The following is a 4914-nucleotide window of genomic DNA, read 5'->3' as shown; positions in this document are numbered from 1 at the left end:
GAGGTAACCATAGTGATAGGTCTACAACGTATATAAAACCAATTCTACCTCACGTTTGTTGATTTAAGGTTAATGAAAGATAAGACGACGTAAACGTCTCAAGAGAATGAAATGTTCTTAAGACTTCGTTGGTAAATACTTTGGTCACAAATGTCTCGCTTCTGAATCCAGAGTGCGGTTCTTTCTGAAGGGTAACGAACGTGTAACAAACATTTCTTACACAATACTTTGGTAACAGAGTGATATAAATGGAGACCAGTGTCACTTGGTTAAAGGCTGATGAACGTTAGGCAGGAATTTTTAAAGTTGAAGTAAAGAAAAAGAAACACGAAAGAAAGAACGATTGATGTAAATATAAAAACTTCTTTATTTATGAAAAGCCAAACGTGATTCCATTTCTTATACGTACGAGAAGAAGATAAAAAAAATCATTTGTTATCTTATAAACTTTTAGCCGTAATAATTAACATAGCTCATGATCGTGAGACGATACTACACTAATTATTCAGGACTGTAAACGTTATGTTCAGTGCACTTCCTTAGATTTATGACGTAGAAAAACTAATTATTTTCGTATTTGTAACTTAAAGGTGTATATTTTGAGTCCACATTACGTTTATTATTTTTATAATAATTGTCACTCGAGTCATTAATTATTTATCTATGATAAAAAATATCTAAATGTTTATAATACATTATTTTAACTTTTTACTTGGATCAACATTGTTTTAGTTATAGTAATAAACATATAAATATTTATAATAAATTATTCTCACTATTTACTTGGATCAACATTGTTTTAGTTATAGTAATAATAAACATATAAATGTTTATAATAAATTATTCTCATTATTTACTTGGATCAACATTGTTTTAGTTATAGTAATAATAAACATATAAAAGTTTATAATAAATTATTCTCACTATTTACTTGGATTAACATTGTTTTAGTTATTGTAATAATAAACATATAAATGTTTATAATAAATCATTCTCACTATTTACTTGGATTAACACTCCTTCCTTCATTATACTAAATGTTCTGTAACGAGATGTTGCAGAATTATAACAGTGTAACGATACTTTATTATTATTTTTACATAAAGATGAGAGATACACCAGGGTTAGTAACGTTCTCGGCTCTACACAACAACATAATATAAAGTATAATCTTTCGAAATAATTTTCCATAAAGTAACGAGTAACAATGAAAATATCTAATACTTGTAAGTAACAGGTTGGATTTTTCATGGTGGAACAAAAACTTATCCTTACAAAAATCTAACTTCCCAAATCTCGAAACAGCTGCATTTCTCTACTTTATATATCCTGACGACAAAGCTGCAAAATGCACCATGACTTTCATGTAGAAAAGGATCATAAAACATCTGGAATATTGAATTTAAAAATAATTACAACTTCGGTTGGCGCAACAGGACTATTCACTCTGTGTCTTTACGAAATTCTAGGTAAGGAAAGAATTACAAACACGACACAAAACTATGACCCGTTTAGTCACTAATTTTTGTCGGCACTTTAGCGACATTAGCAAAATGTTTAATATATTAACAACGACTGTGAAACGTGAATAATAGTTAACGATCATCTGTCAGACATATTCGATATTTTCATAACGCCAGAAGTGTTGCAGTGACACATTGCTGTGTCTGCGAGCTCACACCACGAGAAACTGGGTTTCTATACTCAAGGTGAACAGATGTAGCCCATTGTGTAGGTTTGTGTTTTATTACTAACAAAATAACAACACTTGAAACACGTGCGCAATGTTATAGAAACACTTAAAAATTCGTATACTCATTTGTCAGTCCCTAATCTTATAACAGCACCTCAAAAACGTTCCTAATATTTGTTCCCCCCTCCAGTGGTACAACGTAATGTCATGGACATACAATGCTACAAACCGGAATTCTGTGCTCGTAGTGGTAAGAAAACAGACAGCTCATTCTGTACCCTTGTAACAATGATAACCTCCTGGTGGTACCCGCTGGTACAACGGTAAAATCAGGGGTTTGATTCCCGTCGGTGGGCTCAGCAGGTAGCCCGATGTATCTTTATTATAAAAAAACACAAACACACAAAACTCCTGGTACTTTCATAACCACCTGAAACGGTCGTTTCGCAACATCCTTTACCACCACATGTTATCGACGTGTGAGAATATTCTTTATTTCATGTGTGTTTATTTGTCTTACCACATCAGTTTTTTTTTCCTTCTTTCCTGAAATTTACGTCTTTTACGTGCGGTAAAATTACCATAAATGAACGTGAATTATTGTTATTAATAATTTAAGGCTGTCAGAAGTTAATATTATACTTTCCTTAATAGTTTTACTGATAGTTTAACCTTTATGTTACATGCGTGAAGAACCAAACACGTCAGCGAACTTTACTTCGAAATAGTTCTCGCAACGGAGACTTAAGCCTATTATTATTACGGTTTATTGCTGATATAAATGTTATTTTATTATTTTTCTTTTGCTTAAACGTGTGATTAAATATATGAACTAATTTTTTAACACTTATATATAGAAAATATAAAGGAAAACATATTTAAAATAACGTAGTCTGCAGAAAACAAATGAATGTTTCTTTGGAAGTATCCCAGTGTTGTATCAAGCAGGTGTAAAAGAAGTTTTCATATAATGGAGTGTTGTAGGTCAAACGTTTAAATGTGGTTCTATATAAAACAGTGTTGTATCAAGCAGGTGTAAAAGACATTGATTTTAAATGATTCAGAGATATTATATGTCATTCTAAAGATGGTTTTAGACGATGTAGTGTAGTATTATACCACGTACGCCTAGAATAGGTTGTCGAAAAAAATTCAATGTTGTAACAAGCACATTGAAGTAGTATAAGTTATATTCTAGTTATTTGTTTGTATTGGATCAAATCTGATTCTACGAATGGAAAATTATAAAGAAAGAAAAATATTGATCAAAAGCACCTTTATTTACCATAAAAATACTAAAACAAAATACAGAGATCTTAAGTACACAAAAACTTATTTAATTGTTTTAAGAATTTACTGAAATATCATACAGAATTAGTCGACGTTAATAAATGTTCCTGTTACTTTTATTACATAAAGTCTTTCGTTGATCTGCCTTTATCATCTGTCAACACGTGAATAGATTTGAGAATAGATTCCTGGGTTCTTTTGTTTGTAACTAATGCTGTGTTGATAGTCTTGTCTGTTCACCACCATTTACGTTATATTTCCATAAATACGAACTGTACTTCCTCGTTTATTGGAATAATTTCTTTCCAAACAAATCTATAAAATGTCTTTCACAGCGATGCATCTGAAAAAAATTGGGTTCAACAGGTCATTATTCTACAAACAAGTTTGTTAAATCATAACAAAATATTATGCTGAAGTTATAATTATCCCTACCAAGAATTACTTTGATAATTCTTGAGGACATAAAACTATATGGTGATATTTACTCATTCGATTGCACATTCTTCATATCAACGTTGATTTGTTTTATTATACAGACTAAAATATATCATATAAAGAAACAGTTTGTTCTAGAAAGTTGAAATTTATTGTTAATATAGTTATGTGGATGTATAAATATTTATTGTCAATTCTTTATTATTAAGATATTCGGTTAAAATTTTTTTCTATTCCAAAAGGGAAATTAAAATAGCACCTGCTAATGATGGCCATAGCCTCCACCACCATATTTGCCTCCAAAACCGCCGATGCCACCTCCATATCCTCCAATTCCACCTCCATATCCTCCAATTCCACCTCCATATCCTCCAATACCACCTCCTATATCCTCCAATTCCACCCCTAAAGCCACCGATGCCTCCACCATAGCCACCACCAGCTCCTAGACGAATTGGAACAGCTAGTAGAGCCAAACCTGCAACACCACCACCATATCCACCACCGCCAAATCCGCCTAAGCCGTATCCACCACCACCGTATCCTCCTCCACCATATCCACCACCACCATAACCTGTAGCATCAGCTCTTAAATCGTCAGCTTTGCTAGCTCGTGGTTGTTCCTCAGCACAAGCTGCTAGAAGTAGAAGACCGAGGGAGAAAACGGTGTAGACCTAGCGAGATTCAAAACCAACATATTTATAATTCTTATAAGGTTATGTCATACTTTTATTGATAGATATAAAAATAGATTGTTTTACAAAGCTTTATAAATGAATGTTTTAACTGAATAAACAATTACTTTACTGTCATCATAATATAAATCGATGTAAACAAATCTTGTTATGGTTACCGTATTTATTGTATCAACGAATATACGTTTCATTACACAATGAAAACTCATTACTTATGAAGAACTGAACACGAAATACATTAGATAAAAGATCCGTTCAGATTCCCTCGATCTGACGAGTTTATCTTGTTTCTATGGTAACAATGGAAGTGTACACTACTCACCTTCATTGTTGGCTTCTTCAAATGGAAGTGTGATATTCAGTCCCTTCTTTTCGGTGTTTATATATCCCTTGAATCAGTGGAAAGTTACGTTGGAATCACAATTTTTACGCAATTTGTTCTAAAACATCGAGTTACTGTCTAGTGCCCTCTAAACAATTACAAAAGTGTAACGAACTACATTAAAAAACAAAATTACTTTACTAACCGTTTCTATTGGTTGATTTAACTGACACACAAATAAAGAGAAATAAAGATAAACGACCACAAGCTAATTTTTGGTACAAGAGTGTAACAGTAAACCATAAAACAAGTTTCGTGAATCCCTTAAGATTCGTGGATCTGTGGAAGATGTATCCACTTTTAAAGATAGACGACGACTTTTTTATCAGAAAGTTCTGAATGCCAAATATATTTAACTCAGTTTATGTATTTAGCTCATTCATTCGTATTGTTAAAATGAATTTTAAAAAACCCAA

General features: G+C 32.1%; 1 long non-coding RNA gene across 1 annotated transcript; it reads right to left on the bottom strand.

The window, feature by feature from the left end:
* Nucleotides 1–3007: 3007 nt before the first annotated feature.
* Nucleotides 3008–4091, bottom strand: LOC143250285 (uncharacterized). The gene is made up of 2 exons (XR_013028125.1): nt 3681–4091; nt 3008–3326 (listed from the first exon to the last, which is right to left on the bottom strand). It is a non-coding gene; the product is annotated as an uncharacterized LOC143250285 (long non-coding RNA).
* Between the last annotated feature and the right edge of the window lie 823 nt (nt 4092–4914).

The sequence above is a fragment of the Tachypleus tridentatus genome, chromosome 5 (genome assembly GCF_004210375.1).
Source record: "Tachypleus tridentatus isolate NWPU-2018 chromosome 5, ASM421037v1, whole genome shotgun sequence".
Classification (NCBI taxonomy): Eukaryota; Metazoa; Arthropoda; class Merostomata; order Xiphosura; family Limulidae; genus Tachypleus; species Tachypleus tridentatus.
Note: the sequence above shows the minus strand (reverse complement) of the source record. Positions and strands in the feature narration are given on the sequence as shown.